At 38.0% G+C, this 24,682-nt stretch overlaps 1 long non-coding RNA gene across 1 annotated transcript in view; it reads right to left on the bottom strand.

Moving 5' to 3' along the window:
* Positions 1-24,682, bottom strand: part of LOC132429457 (uncharacterized) — a 95,376-nt gene that overhangs the window by 70,368 nt on the left and 326 nt on the right. The window contains exon 2 of the long non-coding RNA XR_009520353.1: positions 2,215-2,384. This is a non-coding gene — a long non-coding RNA (uncharacterized lncRNA). The remainder of the gene's footprint in view (positions 1-2,214; positions 2,385-24,682) is intronic.

The raw sequence follows: 24,682 nt of genomic DNA, 5'->3' as shown, positions 1-24,682 counted from the left end.
ACACAAAGAAGCAAGGAAATGGACCCCATGATCATGGGAGGAAAGAAGCAGACTGGGAGATGAATCAGATATCGGAATTATGAGAGAGGGACTTTAAAATAACCACAAAAATGTGTTAGAGGACCTACTAGAAAAGCCGGAGAACCTTCAGAAACATATGGGGAATGTCAGCAGAGAGATGGAAATGATAAAAACGGATCACATGGAAGTGCTAGAAATGAAAAATATGCTATTATAAGTGAAGAATTTATTTGATGGAATCAGAAGCAGCCTGGACACCAAGGAAGAAAAAGATCTATAAAGTTAAAGAAATTATATAAACTGAAATGAAAAAATAAAAATGAGAGAAAATACGATAAAGTATCTGAGATCTATGGGACACATAGATGTAATAATTAGAGTATGACAGGAAAAGGAGAGAGAATGGGGCCGAAGAAACCATTGAAGAGATAATGGCTGAGAATTTTCCAAAATTTTTTAAAGATTTCGATTAGCAAACTCTGAGCATGTGTGTGCGTGCACACACACACACACACACACACACACACACACCACCACACACCTAGGCACATCAGACTCAAACTGCCGAAAACCAAGATAAAGAGGAAATCTCAACAGCAGCCATTATTTATTACATACAAGGAAACAACAATAAGAATGACTGCTGACTTCTTATTAGAAATAAGGTGGGCCAGAGACAATGAAAAGACAACTTTTAAGCACTTGAAGAAAAAAAAGACAACCTAGAATTCTACATGCAGCAAAATATATCCTGCAAAAGCAAACGTAAAATAAAGACATTTTCAGATTGACCAAAGTGAAGCAATTTCATCTCCAGAAGAGCCGCACTACAAGAAATGCTAAAAGAGTTACTCAGGCTAAAGAGAAATGATGCGGAATGGAAATTTAGAGCTGAAGGAAGGAATGAAGAACACAAGAAAAGTATGTGGGTAAATAAAAAAAGACCGATTTCATTATGTTTAAGAGATAGACATACACTTACATCTAAACTGCTTTAAAAGACTATGGGCTACTTAAAGCAAAAACAATAACAATGTTTTGTGGTGTTTATAGCGTATGCAGAAGTAAAACACACGACAGAGCACAAAGGAAGAGGAGATAAATAGAACCATATTGTTGTAAGGTTCTTATACTGCTCACAAAGTAGTATAATACTATTTAAAAATAAACTATGGTAGGGCTTCCCTGGTGGCGCAGTGGTTGAGAGTCCGCCTGCTGATGCAGGGGACACGGGTTCATGCCCCGGTCCGGGAAGATCCCACATGCCGCGGAGCCATGGCTGCTGAGCCTGCGTGTCCGGAGCCTGTGCTCCACAATGGGAGAGGCCACAACAGTGAGAGGCCCGTGTACCGCAAAAAAATAAAATAAAATAAACTATGGTAAGTCAAAGATGTATACTGTAATCTTTAAAACACCACTAAAAAAATTCCTCAAATAGGAATAGCTAGAGAAGGTAAAATGGAATTCCAAAGAATATTCAATTCATTTAGAACAGGGCAGAAAGGCCTGGACCAGCTTCGGAGCAATGAGTGGGTCAGTGGGTGATGAGTGGGGACTAGGTGCAGTGGCCAGGGGCTGGGGGTAGACAGCCTGCCCCTCACGCCCAAGATCCTCAACTTGTCACGAGGTAGCAGTGTGCTGGGGGACTGGTAGCACCTGGAGTGACTGTAACTGCAGAAGTTGAATATCCAGGACAAGCTGAGGCCCTTCATCAGGAAGAGGAGCCCCCAGAACATCTAGCTTTGAAGGCTTGCGTGTGGGAGAGTTGGAGAGCTGTAAGGAGCAGAGACTCCACTCTTAAAAGGCTAAAAACTCACATGCTCCGAGACCCAGTACGGAGGCAGTTATTTGAAAGGCGCCTAGGTCAGACCCACTTGTTGATCTTGGAGAGCTTCCTGGAGAAAGAGGAGGCAGCTGGGACTCCCCATGGGGACACAGATGCTGGAGGCAGACATTTCGGGGAGGTCACTCCACCACAAGGACCTTGGTGCTGGCAAGTGCCACTTTGGAGCCCTCCCTCTAGCCTTAGTGCCAGGGGATTCCCTGCCCACCAGACAGTTGGCACCAGTACTGAGACACCCCCAGGCTGCACAGCCAGCCACCCCAAGACCTGGCCCCATCCACCCGCAGCTGGCAGGCTCCAAACCAGGCAGGGCTTGGCAGCCAACTGGGCCAGGGACCAGCCTCACTTACCAGTGTGTCCATAGTAGTTGGCTCCACCACATCAGAAGGGCACACAGGGGGTGCTCCTAGAGCACATAGCTCAAGGGACCAGAAGGGTGTGTGCTGCTGGACCCCATAGGACATCTCCTGCATAAACCCACTTCTCCAAGATCAGGAAATATAACCAATCTATGCAATACCTACAAATAAACACAGAGAATCAGGTAAAATGAGGCAACACAGGAATATGTTGCAAACAAACGAACCAGATAAAATCCCAGAAGAACTAAGCAAAGTGAAGATAAGCAATCTACCCAATGAAGAGTTCAAGATAATAATCATAAAGATGCTCAACAAACCTGGGAGAAGAAAAGATGTACACAGTGAGAAGTTTTACAAAGACTTAGAAAATATAAACAAGAAGAACCAAACAGAGCTGAAGAGTACAATGACTGAAAAATTACACTAGAAGGAATCAACAGATTAGATGATACAGGGGAACAAATCAGTGAACTGGAAGACAGAGTAGTCGAAATTACCCAAGCGAAGCAGAAAAAAGAAGAAGAAATTGTTCTAAATGAGAATAGTTTAAGAGACTTCTATGACACCATCAAGCATACTAACATTCACATTACAGGGGTCCCAGAAGCAAAAGAGAGAGAGAAAGGGGCAGAGAATTTATTTGAAAAGATAAAAGCTGAAAACTTTCCTATCCTGGGAATGGAAACAGGCATCCAGGTCCAGGAAGCACAAAGAATTCCAAACAAGATCAATCCCAAAAGGAATGCACCAAGACACACTGTCATTAAAATTGCAAAACTTAAAGATCAAAAGAGAATCTTAAAAGCAGTAAGGGAAAAGCAACCAGTTACATACAAGGGAACTCCCATAAGACTATCACTGACTTTCAGTAGAAAGTTTCAGTAGAAACTCTGCAGGTCAGAAGGGAGTGACATGATATAATTAGAGTGATGAAAGGAAAAAACCTACAGCCAAGAATACTTGGCAAGGCTATCATTCAGATGAAGGAGAGATAAGAGTTTTACAGGCAAGCAAAAGCTGAGAGTCCAGCACCACTAAATTGGCTTTACAAGAAACGTTAAAGGGACTTCTCTAAGTGGACAAGAAAAGACTACAACTAGAAATATGAAATATGAAAATTACAAAAGGAAAAATCTCATTGGTAAAGGCAAATATATGGTAAATGCAGTAGATGAGCCACTCTTAAAGTTTAAAGGTTAAAATAAAAATTAAAAGACAAAAGTAGTAAAATCATCTACAGCCACATTAAGTAGTTAAGATATACACAACACAAAAAGATGTAAAATATGAAGTCAAAAACATTAAACTTGGGGGGGGCGGACAGTAAACATGCAGGGTTTTTCTTAATGCATTTGAATTTAAGAGATCAACTTAAAAAATTTTTCTGGTATATAAACCACATGGTAACCACAAACCAACAACATATAGTAGATACACACAAAAAAAGAAAGAGGAATCCAAACATAACACTAAAGACAGTCATCAGATCACAAGGGAAAAGAACATAAGAAGAAAAAAGGAATACAAAACAAACAGAAAACAATTAACAAAATGATAGTAAGTACATACATATCAATAATTACTTTAAATGTAAATGGACCAAATGCTCCAATCAAAACACAGAGTGACTGAATGGATACAAAAACAACACCCATATATATGCTGCCTACAAGAAACTTGCTTGAGATGTACAGAAACACACATACTGAAAGTGGGGGGGATGGAAAAAGGTATCCATGCAAATGGAAACAAAATGAAAGCTGGGGTAGCAATACTTAGACAAAATAGACTTTCAAACAAAGACTATAATAAGTGACAAAGACATTACATAATGATAAAGGGATCAATATATACAATTGTAAATATATATGCACCCAATCTAGGATCACCTAAATACGTACAGCAAGTATTAACAAACATAAAGGGAGAAATTGACATAACACAATAAAGCCAGCATCACCTGTATACCAAAACCAGACAAAAGCACAACAAAAGAAGAAAATTTCAGGCCAATATCACCGATGAACACAGGTGCACAAATCCTCAACAAAATATTAGCAAACCAAATTCAATAATACATTAAAAGGGTCATTCACCATGATCAACTGCGATTTAACCCAGGGGTGCAAGTATGGTTCAATATTTGCAAATCAATCAATGTGATACACCACATTAACAAATTGAAAAATAAAAATCATATGATCATCTCAATAGGAAAAGCTTTTGACAAAATTCAATGTCCATTTATTATATTGATAAAACCTCTCAACAAAGTGGGTATAGAGGGAACATACCTCAACACAGTAAAGACCATATATGACAAGCCCACAGCTGATATCATATTCAACTGTCAAAAGCTAAAAGCATTTCCTCTAAGATCAGGAAGAAGACAAGGATGCCCACTCTCACCACTTTTGTTCCAACATGGTATTGGAAGTCCTAGACTTATCAACCAGAAAAGGAGACAAAATTAGAGACATCAAATTAGAAAGGAAGAAGTAAAACCACCACTGTTTGCAGATGACAGGATACTATACATGAAAATCCTAAAGATGCCTCAAAAAATCTATTAAAAATAATAAATAAACTCAGGAAAGTTGCAGGATACAAAATTAACATACAGAAATCTGTTGCATTTCTATACACTAACAACAAACTATAAGGAAGAGAATTTTTTTTTTAAATCTCATTTACATTGCATCAAAAAGGACAGAGTACCTAGGAATAATTCTAACCAAGGTGGTAAAAGACCTATACTTGGAAAACTATAAGACATTCATGAAAGAAACTGTAGATGGCACAAATAGATGGAAAGATATACCGTGCTCATAGATTGGAAGAATTAATGTCGGTAAAATGACCATATTCCCCGAGGCAATGTACAGATTCAGTGTAATCCCTATCAAAATACCAATGGCATTTTTCACAGAACTAGAACAAATAATTCTAAAATTTGTATGGAAACACAAAAGACCTCAAATAATCTTGAGAAGGAAGAAAAAAACTGCAAAGTATCATGCTCCCTGATGTCAAAATATATTAAAAAGCCACAGTAATCAAAACAATATGGTACTGGCACAAAAACAGACACATAAATCAATGGAACAGAGTAAGAGAGCCAGAATTGAACCCACACTTATATGAGCAATTAATCTATGACAAAGGAGGCATCATACAATGGGGAAATGACAGCCTCTTCAATAAATAATATTGGGAAAACTGAACAGCCACATGCAAAAAAAATCTAACTGGACTACTTTCACACACCAGATACAAAAATAAATTTTATATGGATTAAGGACATAAATGTAAGACCTGAAACCATAAAACTTCTAGAGAAAACATAGGCAGTATGCTCTTGACATCAGTCTTAGAAACATTTTTTTTTTTGATATGTCTCCTCAGGCAAGAGAAACAAACCCAAAAATAAACATTAAACTAAATGGGATTACATCAAACTAAAACTCTCCTGTACAGCAAAGAAAACCATTAACAAAATGAAAAGACAACCTACTGAATAGGAGAAAATATTTGCAAATGATATATCCAATAAGGGGTTAATATCCAAAATATGTAAAGAACTTATACAACTCAACAACTTAAAAAAAAAAAACCTGATTTTAAAATGGGCAGAGGAGTTGAAGAGACATTTTCCCAAAGAAGACATACAGATGGTCAACAGGCACATGAAAAGGTGTTCAACATCACTAATTATGAGGGACATGCAAATTAAAACCACTATGAGTTATAACCTCCACATGTTAGAATGGCTATTATCAAAAAGGCAAGAAATAACAAATGGCGACAAGGATGTGGAGAAAAGGGAACCCAACTACACTGTTGGTGGGAATGTAAATTGGTACAGCCACTATGGAGAACAGTATAGAGGTTCCTCAAAAAATTAAAAATGGAACTAACTACTGTATGATCCAGCTATCCCATTTATGGGTATTTATCAAAAAAATATGAAAACACTAATTAGAAAAGATATATGCACCCCTATGTTCAGCACAGCATTATTAACAAGAGCCAAAATATGGAAAAAACCTAAGGGCCCATCAGTGGATGAACAGATAAAAAAAGATATGGTATATATGTACAATGGAACGCTACTCAGCCATAAAAAAAGATGAAATCTTACCATCTGGACAACAAAAATGAACCTCAAGGTATTATGCTAAGAGAAATAAGTCAGACAGAGAAAGACAAATACTGCATGATTTCTTTTATATGTAGAATCTAAAAAACAAACAAAGAAAAAAAAACAAAATAAATTAACAAACTAAACCAAGCAAAAGCAAATACATAGATACAGACAACAGAGTAGTGGTCACCAGAGAGGACAGGGCAAAATGGGCAAAGGGGATCAAATGTATGGTGATGGATGAAAACTAAATTTTGGGTGGTGAGCACGCTGTAGGGTATACAGAAGTAGAAATATAATGTTGTACACATGAAACATATAATGTTATAAGCCAATGTTACCTAAATAAACAATAATTTTTTTAAAAAGAAGTAAAATGACAAGATCAGGGCTTTAAAATCTTGGGTCAAAGTACCAAGAGAGAACCATAGAACTTCTAGGAATCCCTTGAAAAAGTCTCTTATCTTTTGTAGTTTCAGGGGTTGATATGTCCAAAAAAACAAACAAACAAAAAACCCAAAACATTTAAATTATTATACTGAAGATTGCTGAATTACAATATAAACAGCAGTCACTTCCTTGTCAAGTCTCTTATGTAAAACTTTGGATGTTAATTGAAAAAGAGTGAGATCCTGAATACTGAAATGATGGTATTTACGTGTGCATTCCAATGAACTGAGAAGCCTGAACATCTGCATTCTTCTGTTCCAGTGAAATTAGCACTTCCTTCCTCCCAGGCCTGAAGACCCCACAATTTTTTCCCTTAAAGCAGATCCTGATTCTCCTCAAATGCACCTCCACCATCTCTCATTGCTTCTAGATATAAAACTAGAGTTATATTCTATTGTAATCTAGGGCAGGGATTGGCATTTTTTCTTTAAAGAGCTGCATAGAAAATAGTTTAGGCTTGCAGGCCATAGAATCTCCGTTACAACTATTCAACACTGTTGTTGCAAAAGCAGATATAAACAATATGTTAAAAAATGGGCATCATAGTATTCTGATAAAACTTTATTGACAAAAACAGGTTGTCATCTCACAAGCCAGAGTTGGCTAATCCTTGCTCTATGGGGATGTGTACAAGGACTGACCCAGGAAGGTCATCAAAAGGATTGCAGTATTTTGCCAATTTATATGAACAAAAAGCTGAGACTGAATTTTAAGAGCACTAGACCAGGTAGGAATTTACTGATAAGGGTAAATGTAGCAGAGCTTCTGTTTTCAATGTTTAGCTTGAGCAGCTAGGAGTGGCACCTACTCCTGATGAATTGTCAGCTCTCCTTTAACTCATCCCTATCACCAGTTAGTTAAGGAAGGAAAAACGCGGAACTAGTTTGCAGATGATGATACACAATAAATTGCTATCAGCCAGAAGTGGATAGCTGTAGCGTTAATAGCTGCACTCAGGGTAGCCCTGAATGACAATGAGGAAAAGGGACACTCCCACTGGGAGCATTCATCTCATATAAGCAGTGCATCTAGTTGTTCAGTTTGCCCAGAAAGAGAGATCACCAGATCTATACAGACCTATTTAGATTCGCGGGCAGGGGCTAACACTTTGGCCACATTGTCAGGCACTTAGAGGGAACAAGATTGGAAAACTGGTGACAAGGAGGTCTAGGGATCAACTTCGCACAATGGACACAGTGTACGAGGACATTTGAGTCTCAAGTGAATTCATAGATCATTCATCGCTGAGGCAGCTTTCAATAGTTAGGTGATCAAGATGTCCTGTTCTGTAGGTCATTAGCAGCCTCCTTCCATGGCCATTCAAGTATTTGCTCCGCAAGTTCAAGTAAAGTGGGCGGATGGCACACACCGAGGTTTTGCTGGGATCACCGACATGCGTGTTGCTCACTAAGGTTCATCTATCTAAGCCAGTGTGAAGGCCCAACTGTTAACATAAATAAATGCTGAGCTCCTGACATGGCACAATTCCTTTGAGGGTACAGTTATCCACAGGGTAACAGGTTGATTTCCTTAGAAATCATCATGGGAAGGGCAGTAATTTGTTTTCACTAGAATAGATACTTATACTGGATAGTTGTATGCTTTCCCTGGCCACAGCTCTTCTGCTAGCAACAGCACGCACAAACTTCCAAATGACGATTTACCCCCGTGGTATCTCACGCAACACAGCTTCTGACAATGGATTCCATTGTACAGTAAAAGAAGTGATCGTACCCACAGGATTCGCTTATTTTACCATGTATCCCATCAACACAAAGCAGCTGGCAGTACAGAACAGTAGAATGGCCTGTGGAAGATTCAATTATAGCTGAATAAATTCAACTCAGTTCAGGTTCAGTGACAACAAGATGAGGGGTTGACATGCCCTCATACAAAATATGGTATATGCTCTAAACCAGCAACAATCTATAATGCTGTTTCTCCCATAGCCAGAGTATAATTTTTTCTCTCTCTCTCCCTTTTACTACTCTTCTATATAAGTCACAATGGTGAATATTAACATTTTAATTTGCAGTTACATATCAAAGGATGATTGTGATTGTATTAGAAAAGAATGATTATTACCCAGATATAGCTAGTGACTCATGGAACGCTGAGACTTCACTTTTGGGGGAAGAGGGTGGATGTTTTTGTTTGAAGAAGTGATAACTGCATCATATTAGGCAGAAATGGATGCTTTGTTATTACTTTTGTATGGAAGATAAATATGGACAGGAGGGGGTGTAAGAATGTTGCGTAACCCAATGGTTGGACGGTACCATACTGTCTGCTGTCAACTCAGCACTGTCCTCACCCCTTTCTATCCTTTCCTCTTTAAGGCGCTGGAAGGATAATGACATTGCCAAGAATTCCTTGCCAATAAGGTTCCAATTTATAGGCCATTAGGAAGGTGGAAGAGAAGTATAAACTAGCATTTCTCCTCTCAAGAAGGCAGATGCACCGGCAAGAGGCAGATGCGAAGTTCGCAAAAGCTTTTGGATGAACTTCTGCAAATCACCCAGTTCAGTGTTATGGGCAGCTGAGATCACTGGCAACTGTTATCCTATTCTCTACTTTCTGAGTGTCTGAAAGGCAGCACCCGCTCTCCCTTGACCCTCACTGCCCCTCCCGCTTCGATGATTTTATAAGCATCAATTCACTGTACTAAAGCCCTTACTATTAAAATATCTAGAATGGTTTGTGTTTTCCTGAATGAACTGGGACATCTATATGCAATAAAACATCCATGATATATATACATACATAATGATCATAATATCCGACTAAAATAATTTATAGTTCAATTTTTCTAATACAAGCTTGTTTTCTAGTTCTTGTACCTGAAATATGAGTCTGAAGAGCCGATACGAATGACCTCATTCAAGGTTTCTCAGTATCAGCACTACTGGCACCGTGGGCTGGATAATTCTTTGTCATGAGGGCCAGTCTTGTGTACTGTAGGTTTAGCAGCACCCCTGGCCTCTACCCATCAGATGCCATTAGCACTACCTCCCTCCGCTCCCAAATTGTGACCAAGTAAAATGTCTTCATATATTTGCAAATGTCCTCTGGAGGGGCAAAATCACCCCAGTTAAGAACTATTGGTATACAGGAACTATCTGCACTGTTTTCACAAATTTTTTGTAAGTCTAAAATCATTCCAAAATAAAAAGTTAACAAAACAATCTTCCAGGCACACATTGATTAGCTAGTGAAGTCTTCAAGATATTTAAGGAAAGAAACAACACCAATCTCACACAAACTCTTCAAAGACTAGTAAAATAAATAATATTTTTCAATTTATTTTGAGGCCAGCATAAGCTTCATACTCAAATCTGTCAGAAATATTCTAAGAAAGGAAAATTACAAGCTAATTTCACCCAAACACATAGACAAAAAAACCTTAAACAAATATTAGCAAAGATTATTTTGGCTAGTTATAAAAGACTACATCAAGGCTCAGTTACGTTTACTTCAAGAATGCAAAGTTGGTTTAATACTTTAATGCAGTCAATGCAAATTCACTACATCAACAGAACAAAGGTGAAAAATCATGTGGTTGTCTCAATAGATGCAAAAAGAGCATCTGATAAAATTTTCAAAATTATTCATAATAAAATATCTTAGCAAATCAGGAATAGAAAGAAACTTCCCTAATCTGATCATAGGTGTCAATAAAAAATTATAGCAAACATGGCATTTGAAGCAAAAGACTGGAAGCTTAATTCTTGAGAACAGGAATAAGACAGAGATATTCACTACCAACAATTCTATTTAATATTGTACCAGAGGCCCCCAGCCAATGTAATAAGGAAAGACAAAAAAATAAGTGGATTGGAAATATGAATATCATTATTCATATAGGACAAGATCACATATGGAAAGCCAACAGGTCTCTAGAAAACTATTAGAACTAATGAACAGATTTAGCAAGATTGCTGGATATGAGATCAGTATACAATAATAAATTGTATAAAATAAAAAAATTTAAATACAGTAATACAATTTGCCCTTGGTATTTATCCAAAGGAGTTGAAAACTTATATCCATACAAAAATCTGCACACAGATGTTTACAGCAGTTTTATTCATAACTGACAAAATGTGGAAGCAATCAAGATATCTATCTTCAGTAGGTTAATGGATAAACTGTGGTACATACAGACAACGGAATATTATTTAGCACTAAGAAGAAATGAGCTATCAAGCCATGAAAAGACATGGGGGAACTTTAAATGCATACTATTAAGTGAAAGAAGTCAATCTGAGAACAGATCTAACTGTATGATAATATGATATTCTGGAAAAGGAAATACTATGAAGACAGTAAAAAAAAAAAAAAAATCAGTGGTTGCCAGGGGTCGTGGAGGGCAGGAGGGGAATACAGTGGAGAGGGATGCATAGGTGAGCACAGAGGATTTGCGGGAGGTGGCGGGGGGACAGTGAAAATACTCTTTATGATACTAAGATGATGGATACATGTCATTATACATTTGTCCAAACCCATAGAACGTACAACACCAAGAGCGAACCCTACTGTAAACTATGGGCTTTGGGTGATTATGATATGTAGGTCCATCAGTTGTAACAAATATACCACTCTCGTGGAGGATGTTGATAATGCAGGAGGCTACGCATACTTAGGGGCAGGGTGCGTAAGAGAAATCTCTGTATCTTTCTCTTAATTTTGCTGTGAATCTAAAACTGCTCTTAAAAAAAGTTTTTTAAAAAAGCAAAAAAATTTAAATAGCTTCAAAGGCATCAATCATCTAGGAAGGAATCTAATGAAAGCTGCAAGATTTCTACAAAAAAAATATTTAACATTATTGAAAGAAATTAAAGGACACCTTTAAAAAAATGGAAGGTTCATGTTCATGAGTCGAAAGACTCAATGTTGTGGAAGAATCAAGGCACCCCGTAACAATCTATAGACCCAAGGCAATCACAATCAAAATGCCAGAGGATTTTTTTTGTTAAAATTGACAATCCGGGGCTTCCTTGGTGGCGCAGTGGTTGAGAGTCCGCCTGCCGATGCGGGGGCCACGGTTTCCTGCCCCGGTCCGGGAAGATCCCACATGCTGCGGAGCTGCTGGGCCCGTGGGCCATGGCCGCTGGACCTGCGCATCCGGAGCCTGTGCTCCGCAACGGGAGAGGCCACAACGGTGAGAGGCCCGCGTACCGCAAAAAAGAAAAATAATAATAATAAAATTGACAATCTGGGGAATTCCCTTGTGGACCAGTGATTAGGACTCAGCGTTTTCACTGCCATGGCCTGGGTTTGATCCCTGGTCAGGGAACTAAGATCCCTCAGGCCACGTGGTGTAGCCAAAAAAATAAATAATAATAATAATATTGACAATCTGATAAGAAAATTTACATGAAAATGCAAAAAGGCCAGAACAGCCAAGATGACCCTTAAAGAGAACAAAGTTAGAGGGTTTATATTACTGGATATCAAGTCTTATCATAAACCTTCAGGAATGAAGACGATGTGCTTTAGTGCAAGAATAGTTAGAAAAAGCAATCAAACAGATTCTAGAAACAGACCTTATATATATGGATACGTGGAGTGTTGACAAAGATGGCACTACAGAGTGATGAGGAATAGACTTTTTTTTTTTTTTTCCAGTAAATGGTGTTGGGTTAATTGGATAGTCATGGGTTGGGGTGGGTGGGGGATGAGTCTTGATTCTTATATCATACCGTACATAAAAATTAATTTCAGGTGGATTGTAGCTCTAAATGCAAAAACTAAGACAATGTTTTCAGAAGATAATTTAGAATGTCTTCGTGACTTTGGGGTAAGCAAAGATTTCTTAAATAGAATCCAAAGAACACCAAATATAAAAGAAAGATTGATACTTTGACATTAGAACTGCGAATCATCCTCGAAAAACTAAAAATAGAGTTGCCATATGATCCAGCAATCCCACTCCTGGGCATACATCAGGACAAAACTCTAATTTGAAAAGATACATGCACCCCTATGTTCATAGCAACACTACTTACAATAGCCAAGACATGGAAACAACCTAAATGTCCATCGACAGATGAGTGGATAAAGAAGATGTTGTATATACATATACAGTGGAATATTACTCAGCTATAAAAAAGAATGAAATAACGCCATTTGCAGCTACATGGATGGACCTAGAGATTATCATACTAAGCAAAGTAAGTCAGAAAGAGAAAGACAAATACCATATGATATCACTTATATGTGGAATCTAAAATATGACACAAATGAACTTATGTATGAGACAGAAACAGACTCACAGACATAGAGAACAGACTTGTTGTTGCCAAGTAGCAGTGGGAGGGTTGGATTGGGAGTTTGGGACTAGCAGATGCAAACTATTATATATAGAATGGATAAACAACAAGGTCCTATTGTATAGCACAGGGAACTATACTCAATATCCTATAATAAACTATAGTGGAAAAAAAAATGAAAAAGAATATATATATATATATATATATATATGTGTGTGTGTGTGTGTGTATAACTGAATCACTTTGCTGTATACCAGAAACTAACACAACTAACAATTGTAAATTGTTAGTAAACTAACAATTGTAAATCTAATGTAAACTAACAATTGTAAATCAACTATACTTCAATTTTAAAAAAAGAAAAAATAACAGCAACATAATCATTTGAAATAGCATAAAAATCAAATACCTAGGAATAAATTGAACAAAAGATGTATATAAAAGGATGTCATTATGACAAACAAAATTCAAGCTACAGGTTGGGAGAAGATACCTACAATACACACAACTGAAAAAGTATATATCCAGAATATAGAAAGATTGGCTACAAAGTAATTTTTTTAATGTAGACAATTCAGTAGGTAAATATAGGGGTGAAATGTCAGAAGAGGCACATCAAAAAAGCAGATATTCAAATGGCCAATAAACATGAAAACATTAGTCAATGAGGCAGTTTAAATTAAAACCAGTATCTGTGTAAAATACCATTACATACCCAAAGAATGGTTATAACTTAACAAACTGATAGTATCCCATATTGGGTACCACAAAAGAATCTGGAGCAACTGAAACTTTTATATGCTACTGTTTTTGGCACGAGAATAGACAAATGTATACCTCTGAAGGAAATATAAATTGCTACAAACATTGAAAACTTGTTTGACAGTAATGTACTCAAGCCAAACATATGTAAAATCTAAGATCCAGCTATTTACTCCTACAGATATACAAAACAGAAATGCATACCTACATGTATCAAAGATGTATGTAAGAAAGTCCTTGACAACATTATTTGTAAGAGTGCAAACTTAAAACAACCTAAATGTTTATCAACGGTGTAATGGATAAATAAATATGATATAGTCATACAATGGACTACTATGCAGAAAAGAAAATAAAGGATTGCTACACTGACAATTTGCATTAACCCACAAACATACTATCAAATAAACGACACAAAAGACAGAATAGGAACAGAATCATTCTAATCATGTAAACTTCAAAAACAGGCAAAACAAATCTATAATATTAGAAATCAGGATGGTGACTACCTTTGGTTAGGAAGGAATGTAACTCGGAGGGGACATGAGGAGGGTTCTGGGGTGCTGGTAATGTCCTCTTTTTTATCTGGGTGATGGTAACGTGTGTGTTAATTTTGTGATCGTTCCTCAAGATGTACATTTGTAGTTTGTATGTTTTCATCTGTATGTATGCTACATGTCAATAATAGTTTATTTTAAACAATGACAAGTGCTATAACTGAGGCATATAAGATATGCATGGTGTGTACTGAGGAAGACAGAAGGGAGTGACCTAAAATGCATGTGTTATGAATTGAATTGAGTTCCAAAAAAAGATAGGTGGAGTCCTAACTCCTAGTATTTCAGAATGTGACCTTATTTGGAAATAGGGTTGTTGTAGATAAATGTTAACTATTGATAAAATGAGGTCATGCTGGAGTAGGGTGGGTGCTTAATTCCATATGACTGATGTCCTTAATAAGAAAAGGGGAACTGGGGCAGACACAAGAGAGAGCACCATGTAATACCAGAGGCAGACGGTGGAGTGAGGCAACTGCAAGGCAAGCAACACCCAGGATTGATGGCCACCACCCGAAGCTAGGAAGAGGCATGAAGGCTCTTCCCTAAAGGTTTCAGAGGGAGCCTTGACTGTGGACTTCTAGCCTCCAGAACTGTCAGACAATAAATTTCTATTGTTTTAAGCCACCCAATGCGTGGTACTTTGTTAGGGCAGCCGTTGAAAATGAGTACAGTATGCATTAGTGTTCTATTTTTACATAGGAGGCAACTGAAGTTCTATGTCACTGAACTAGGGACCAGACTAAAAATTAGCTCTGGCATTTAAACTCCATCGGTGACAAGCAAAGCGGTGAGTAAATAAAAGATGTTTAGGGGAAAAAAAACCAATCTCTCTGACATTTGGACCAGCCATTCCATGTTCTTTCCTTTACCCAACATTTTCTAAAGCAAAGATTTTGGAAATAGTCTTCTCAGTAGAGAAAAATGCCGGTAAATATAATGCCAGCCTCTTTCATCAGAAAGATGACTTTCCTTCTGTTTCTGATTATTTGGTGACCTAGGTATCTGGGTAAACTTTTTCATGAAAATATCTCTCCCCACCTCCCACCCCTCACCTCCAGCCCCAGGGGACTCCAAAGGAAAGAATCACACTCACAGGTGAGTACAGCAAAGGGAGGGAATCACTGGTGAGAATTTAGAACTGAAAGCCAGCTCTCAGGCCAAATCCTTGTCATCTTGGTGGTATTAAACACTTCAAAATGAGAGTTGAAATTAGAGTGATCTTGGATTAGCAGAATCCCCAGAAGCCTGACAGAAGCAAATTAAATTCCCCCATGGAGAAATTCATCTCAGACCTCAAAGAATTCCAACAGATAGAACTCACGCAGCCCTTCCTCCTTCTGCCTCGTTTATAAAACGATGCTCAGCTTTAGCCACACTATAGTCCCATTTTCTCATCCCAGAACATGCTACATGCTTTGATTTGTCACCCATTGCAGAGGCAGCTCCTCTGACCTTCTAGTCACATCTATCGCCTGACATGGGTGACTCCCATTTCTTAACTTGAGCTGTGAAGCTGCTTTGAGTTCCTTAGACTAAGTCAGTATTCTCTCTGTGCTCCAATTCTATTTAGTCAAATTTTGTATTTACAATTCCGATTTCCTCAGGCCCCACCAGTCCACGGTTACGAACGCCAACACCTCAACATGAATAGTTCAAATGTCACAGATTATTTGCTCCTTTACCGTAGGTCTCACCCGAAGTCTCCCTTAGTTATTTCTGGGAACTTATGGGTGTGATGTTATGTTCTGCTGTGGCCTGGCCTAGCAGGCGTTTGTTTCCCTAACACTTGCTTTTCCACGTCCGTGTGAATCGCCTTCCTCTCCTTTGCAGTCCTAAAACCACTACCTCTAACATCTTCTGTCTTTGGCTGAGGAGGTATTTAAGGTGAGGACTTTGGCCATTTTGGTGAGTTATTCCGATTTCCTGGGTCTCTCCCATGTGTACATGTTATTAAACTTCTGTTTGATTTTTCCCTGTTAATCTGTTTCACGTCACTTTAATTCTTAGACCAGCCAAAGGAACCTAGAAGGATAGAGGAAGGTCTCTTCCTTCGCAACAGCCTCATTTTATCACCTGGTTCTGAAGCAGCATTGCTTCCCTTCCCTGTAATTCACAGGGTTCTTTATGGATACTGCTCCTTCAACTACTACCTTGTTAAAAAACAAAATTCAACCTGGTAAATTTGAAGATCCAATTGGCTTATTAGACAATTCACGAATTTAGGCAGCATCTCATCTGGCCAGCTGAGAGATACTCACAGGAGTTGTGCAAAATGGAAGGTTTTTCCTTTGCTTATTTCTGAAAAAGAATTGTGTTTAGTGATTATTTTATTTTTTAATAAGTTTTTAAAAATACAAATTTATTTATTTGTTTTTATTTTTGGCTGTGTTGGGTCTTCGTTGCTGCGTGGGGGCTTTCTCTAGTTGTGACGAGGGGGGGCTACTCTTTGTTGTGGTGCACGGGCTTCTTGCAGTGGCTTCTCTTGTTGCGGAGCACGGGCTCTAGGTGCACAGGCTCAGTAGTTATGGCTCACGGGCTCTAGGTGCACAGGCTCAGTAGTTGTGGTGCAGGAGCTTGGTTGCCCTGCGGCATGTGGGATCTTCCCAGGCCAGGGATCAAACCCATGTCCCCTGCATTGGCAGGCGGATTCTTAACCACTGCACCACCTGGGAAGCCCCTATTTAGTGATTATTTTAGATGGTGATATTATAGCACTCATCCATGTGTAAATTATTTCACATAGGTAAGAGTTCTGACCTGTACCTATTATGGTTCTTATTGAAAACAAAACAGGATGTGCATTTCTGTCATGTTATGAATATATTTCTACTTTATTTTGAAACATTTGCCAAACTAATTACTATAACACCGTATAACATTAAAAATGTTCAAGGACTGCTTAGCGTTAGAAGCAGACTATATCTCAAAATTCTAAAACAGCAGTAAGTGTTGTTGCTTGTATAAAGATAAATGATAATTTTATTTATTTTACTTTTTTTTTGGCGGTATGCGGGCCTCTCACTGTTGTGGCCTCTCCCATTGTGGAGCACAGGCTCCGGATGCGCAGGTTCAGCGGTCATGGCTCACGGGCCCAGCCGCTCTGCGGCATGTGGGATCTTCCCAGACGGGGGCACGAACCCGTGTCCCCTGCATCGGCAGGCGGACTCTCAACCACTGCGCCACCAGGGAAGCCCAAATGATAATTTTTAGACTAATTTCCATAGTGCCCTGTTGGCATTGGCACTACTATTGTACCCTGCTGTATAATAAACAATCTTAGACATTTATCAACGGTTGATACAAATGTTAGTCCTGTCAAATACAAATTGGCAGGTGCCATCTACCTCTACAAGGATTAAATCAGGTGCTGCTGCAGCGGCTGACTTTCAATACCCCCCTGAAAGGAGTTCAGGGTGGAGAGCAGAAATGAGGCATTCTGTGCTCTGGGAAAAACTGGCAGAACAGATCTTCAGATAGATATTTTCAAGGAGATGATTTCATGAGCCCGATACTTGTATCTCCTCATGTCTAGAAAAGCACTAAAATCCTTCATGGTCACATCTGCTCCTCATGACTAGCAGTACCATCACAAGACTAGCAGAAACTTTTTGCAAAAAAATATGTGCTTGTTTGCATGTACTCCCGATTGACCAAAATCACGTGTGTACTGACCTTCCCCCCTACCTCTCTGGAGCAGTTTCTCAGAGCTATCTGAGATGCTATCTCCCGGGCTATAGTCCTCATTTTGCCCCAAGTAAAACTTAACTCACAACTCTCACGTTGTGCATTTTTTTTAAGCCGGCAGTCCCTAACCACTTTTTATGTTTTAAATTTTTGAAATTCACGTGTAACTGCCATAACATAAACACTAGACTGTAAAAAAACAACAAGAACAAAAAAACCAAAATGGAAGGTTTTTATAGGCAGAAAGAGGGTGGGACAAGGAAGTTAAAAGAGTGGGTTTTTTCAGGCAAGATGACCTTCCCTTAGGGGAAGGAAGGTGTGTGTGGGGCGGGGGGGGGGGGGGGGGGGGGGGGGGGGGGGGCAGGTGGTCTTAGGCAGATTAGCTCACCAGTGCTGACCAAGAAATTCCAGACTGATTGGTTTAAAATTCCACTCCTGGGAAGGGCTGCAACAGGAATTCCTTCTTGGTTTGCAGTTTTAGGGCAAGTGACTCAACCTCGAGCCTTCTGGTTCTTTTGTAAAGAAACAAGAGCAAAGAGCATCTCTCACCACCCACATGGCAAGAAACCAATCTCTCTGACGATAGCCAATGAGAACCTAGCAGCTGCAAATGGTGGTGTGGGTGAGCTTAGAAGCAGAACTTTTGAGGTTGCTGACAGTCAACTGAGTGAGTTTGGAAGGGATCCTCCCCAAATACAGCCTTGAGATGACTGCAGCCCTGGCTGATACCTTGACTGTAACCTCTGAGAGATCCAGAGCCAGAGGCTCCAGCTAGGCTGCCACCAGATTCTCAACCCACAGAAACTGTGAAGCAAATGGTTATTCTTCCATGCCCTTATGTTTTGGGGTAATTTATTACAAAGTAATAGGTAACTATGACAGAAATGGAAACTCTTGACTTTAGCTGAACAAATATACTACCAGAATAAAGACTACATTTCTCAGCCTCCCTAATAGTTAGATGTGGTCGTGTGACTGAGCTGTAGCCAACAGAATGTGAGAGCTAACGCGTGAAGTTTTTAGACTGGGTCTTTGAAAAGCTATGCATGCTTCATACCTTCTTTCCTATTTCTCTATGTAATATGCAGAAAGTTATGAAAATGACAGAGCTACAAGATGGAAAAGCCTAGATTCCTGAAGCACCATGTGGAGCAGGGCTACCCACTGACCAGGATCATCCATTTGACCTGTTACGTGAGTGAAAAATAAATTTCCATGGTGTCTCAGTCATTACAATTTGAGGGTTTATTTGCTACCATAGATAACTATGCTAATTTACACCTTTATGTGAAAGGAAAATAAACTTTTCTCTGGAGTAAATCGCTAATATTTTGGGTGTCTGTCACATGAAGCCTAGCCTACATCCTTATCAATACGTATACCTTAAGAATTTTATTTTTAACCTAAATATTTATTCCCCAGTCATTAAAGCCTTTCTTTTGAGTATGGTTCTTCTGACTGGAGTTCTAAGTAGTCTTTCTTGTAGAGACTCTACCTCTAGTGCTTTGCATTGGATTTCCAGTTTCATTTTGTTCAAAGTGGAGACAAATAAAGACTCTTGCAAAGCAGATTGAATGCAGACTACTACTAGATTTGAAGGCTGTTAATTCTCTAGTCTACTCATCAGTGAATTCGGTACAGTTGCAGAATACAAAATTAATATACAGAAATCTGTTGCATCTCTATACACTAACAACAAACTATCAGAAAAAGAAATTAAGGAAACAATCCCATTTACAAGCACATCAAAAAGAATAAAACAGGGGCTTCCCTGGTGGCGCAGTGGTTGAGAGTCCGCCTGCCGATGCAGGGGACACGGGTTCGTGCCCTGGTCCGGGAAGATCCCACATGCCGCGGAGCAGCTGGGCCCGTGAGCCATGGCTGCTGAGCCTGTGCGTACGGAGCCTGTGCTCCACAACGGGAGAGGCCACAGCAGTGAGAGGCCCGCGTACCACAAAAAAAAAAAGAATAAAACATCTAGGAATAAATCTAACTCATGAGGTAAAAGACCTGTACTTGGCAAACTATACAATGCTGATGAAAGAAATTGAAGATGACACAAACAGATGGAAAGATACACTGTGTTCATGGATTAGAAGAATTAATATTGTAGTATTAATAATACTACTCAAGGTAATCTACAAATTCAATGCAATTCCTATCAAAATACTAATGGCATTTTTCAAAGAACTAGAACAAATAATTTTAAAATTCATGTGGAAACACAAAAGACCCCAAATAGCCAAAACAATCTTGAGAAAAAAGAACAGAGCTGGAGGTATCATGCTCCTTGACTTCAGGCTATACCACAAAGCTACAGTAATCAAAACCATATAATACTGGCACAAAAACAAACACATAGATCAATGGAACAGAATAGAGAGCCCAGAAATAAACCCACACACCAGTGGTCAATTAATACATGACAAAGGAGGAAAGAACATACAATGGAGGAAAGACGGCCTCTTCAATAAACGGTGCTGGGAAAACTGGACAGCTACATGTAAAAGAATGAAATTAGAGCATTCTCTAACACTATATACAAAAATAAACTCAAAATGGATTAAATCCCTAAATGTAAGACCAGAAACCATAAAACTCTTAGAAGAAAACATTGTTAGAACACTCTTTGACATAAATCGTAGCAATATTTTTTTGGATCTGTCTCCTAAGGCAAAGGAGACAAAAGCAGAAATAAACAAACGGGACCTAATTAAACTTAAAAGATTTTGCACAGCAAAGGAAACCATCAACAAAATGAAAAGAAAACCTCCTGAATGGGAGAAAATATTTGCAAATGATACAGCCAGTAAGGGGTTAATATACAAAATATATATACAGCTCAAACAACTCAATATCAAAAACAAACAACCTGGTTAAAAAAAGAACAGAAGACCCTGAATAGACATTTTTCCCAAAAAGGCATACAGATGGCCAACAGGCACATGAAAAGATGCTTAACATTGCTAATCATCAGAGACATGCAAATCAAAACCACAGTGAGATAGCACCTCACACCTGTCAGAATGGCTATCATCAAAAAGACCACAAATAACAAATGTTGGCAAGGATGTAGAGAAAGGGAACACTTGTGCACTGGTGGCGGGAATGTAAATTGGTGCAGCCACTTGGAAACCAGTATGGAGGTTCCTCAAAAAACTAAAAATAGAACCACCATACCATCCAGCAATTCTACTCCTGGGTATAAATCTGAAGAAAACAAAAATACTAATTAGAAAAAATATATGTATCCCAATGTTCACAGAAGCATTATTTACAACAGCCAAGATATGGAAGCAATCTAAGTGTCTGTCAACAGATGAATGGATAAAGAAGATATGAAACACATACACACACACACAATGGAATACTACTCAGCCATAAAAAAAGAAATTTTCCCATTTGCAACAACATGGATGGATCTGAAGGGTATTATGCTTAATGAAATAAGTCAGAAAAAGACAAATATTATATGTTATCACTTATATATGGAATCTAAAAAATAAAACAAACTAGTGGATATCACAAAAAAGAAACAGACTGTTACAGGTAACAAACTAGTGGTCACCAATGGGGAGAAGAAAGAGGGGCAAGATAGCGGTATGGAATTAAGAGGTACAAACTACTATGTACAAAATAAAGAAGCTACAGGGATATATTGTACAGCACAGGTAATATAGCCAATATTTCTCATAACTTTAAATGGGGTATAATCTATAAAAATTTTGAATCGTCATGTTGTATACCTGAAGCTAATATAATAATATTGGGGCTCTTGCATGTTACCACTACACCAGCAGTGCTGATGTAAACCACTATAATATTATAAATCAACTGCATCTCAATTAAAAAAAAAAGAATTGACACAAGGGTTAGAATTAGCAAACAAGAATATTAAAGTAGTCATTATAACTATAACAGACACACACACACACACACACACACACACACACAAAAGAAAGGTAGAGACATGGAAGATAAACAGTGCTGCCCAACAGAATTTTCAATGATGATGGAAATGTTCGATTCCTACAGGATCCAGTATGATAGCCAAGAGCCACAAGTGGCCAGTGAGCCCTCGAAGTCTGCCCAGTGCAACTGAGGAAATGAATTTGTTATTTTTTAACTTATTTAAATTTAACCACACATAGCTAGCCTCTACCATATTTGACATCACAACACTAGAAGGTCTAGGAAAAAAATATTATCATAGGGAGGCTCTCAGGGGAGTAATGGTTCCTTTTCCTCTTAGATTAGGATGATTAAATCTTATCAAAACTAAGCTTGCACAACCAAAAGTAATCTTAATGTCACTGACTTTACTTCTTTACCAATCATTCTATCCATGTTTTTGTACTAAACAATTCTATACATATGCTTACTGCTGCTAATATTACTGTAATTGTTGTTGCTGCTGCTGTTCATCTTCCTTTACACCTTCTTCTTGGGCATAAGGGATACCACAGTGCAGAAATATGAGAAGCCATGGTACATATTATCCTAAGCATTCCAGAGCTTTCAATATGCTCTGCAGTAGTACTTCATAGAGCATTGAGTACAAAGGTCTTTTCTTAGCAGGCATGCAAGAAATGCTTTTGACAATAAAAATCTGAGAAGACAACATCTGAGAAAAAGATTGACTCAATAAGTAACTCTCTAGTTTCAGTTTCTAATTAGGCAAAAACATTTCAGTAAAAAAACGAAATTGAGGTATGCTCTTCACTGTGGACAACAGAAGTCAGAGGGAAAAAAAACGTACAAGAATTGTCTTCCTAATATGATGAGATATTTCGATACACAGAAGATATATGTTCTGTGTATCTGATGCTAAAAATTATGAGGCAGTAGAATTCCTATTATGGGAGATAATTTTTTTAAGGTCTAAATTTAGTTAATTTTAGTATTAATTTCTTGTCAACAGTTCTGGGTTACTTATAAGTAATGTGATTCTATGCATATAATGTATTTATTTCTTTTTTAAATTGAAGTATAGTTGATGTACAATATTATGTTATAGGTGTACAGTATTGTGATTCGTGATTTTTAAAGGTTATACTTCATTTATAGTTATTAAAAATATTGACTATATTCCTTGCATTGTACAATACATCCTTGTAGCTTATTTTATACATAATAGTTTATACCTCTCAATCCCCTACATGGGAGATCATTTTTAAATATTTCATCAAAAAACCCCTCTGGAATGTTTACCTTAACTATTAGTAAAGGAAATAGCAATAGTACGATCAGAAAACCAACAAGTATTTTACTGAGGAGGGGGAGATAAATACTTAATATAAAATTTAAACATGCTTGGATAATGTGACGAAGACACTTCTAAAATTGAGAAGGAAATAAATATACAACAAAATGCACGTATGTTTAAAAATTTCTCTAGACTTTTATAACCACCTGACCCACACCCAATTCGATGTGTATTTTATTAGCATTCATCCTTATCTGGTCTTTCTGAAGCATTCTTCTTAGTTTTCATAGAAACAACAATTCTTTTTCTTGGCAGACTCAAATTTTATCAATTCATGTAATTTAATTTCCCAACCTTTCATAAATCTATTAATTTATGTAACATAATTTCCCAATCTTTCAAGAGAAGTCTGTTATTTTTTTTAATCTGAAGTTAATTCAAGTAAAGGGGATAAATATACTTGTAGACTAACCAACCACGCAGGCGAGCTTTACCCTACAGCAATCACAAATCTGGAAACTTTGTACTAGGTAAACACCTTTAAACCCCATTTTAATTTTCCCCAGAAATGAACATAAAAATCTTAATCTCAAAAATTAAAGGATGAAATAAGAACAACAACAAAGGAAACAAAAGTGAAGAAATGTGAGTTAGAAAGTAGGAGGTAATTTTACAATATATACAAATATCAAGCCATTATATTGTACATCTGAAACTAATATATGTTAATTTAAAAAAAGAAAGTAGGAGGCAAGCCACAGATATTTAAAACAATACTCATATAAAAGGTTTTCATGATCAGAGTCTAATAATTTCTCTCCTTACACTGCAGCACTTCAGATGATCCTATAAGGAAACAAATATTCTTTTCTAATGTTAGTCATCTCTCACTTTACGGGATTTTCTTCTATCTATCACTCTAGAGGGAACAAAATCAAAGGACTTTCTTCGGATTTTCTTCTGATGGTCAAATTCACTAGAACTGTGGTTCCCAAACTTTATCAAACATGGGTATCAATCCAGGGTTTGTTAAACCCAGCTTCCTGGGGTCCTCCCAGAGTTTCTAATCTAGCAGGTCTGAGGTGGTTCCCAAGAACTTGTGTTTCCAGGAAACTCTAAATTTGTTGGACACTGCTGGCTGGACTTTGAGAACCACTCCTCTGAGACTTCCAGAAAGGTTTACTTACAAGCGTGACCACTGCAATTCATATTTAGAAAAGCTAACAACGACAAAAATAAAAACCACACACGCGCGCAGAAGCAAACCTCTAGGAATCTACAGATACTCCCGTTTAGTCTGCATAGATCTGCCTTATCTGTACTATGAAAAGGTTTCTGGCATTTCAACACCTACCTAAACTGGTTCAGCCAAATTCTA

This window comes from Delphinus delphis, chromosome 8 (assembly GCF_949987515.2).
Source record: "Delphinus delphis chromosome 8, mDelDel1.2, whole genome shotgun sequence".
NCBI classification, from domain to species: domain Eukaryota; kingdom Metazoa; phylum Chordata; class Mammalia; order Artiodactyla; family Delphinidae; genus Delphinus; species Delphinus delphis.
The sequence above is the reverse complement of the archived record's forward strand: the minus strand, read 5'-3'. Positions and strand labels throughout refer to the sequence as shown.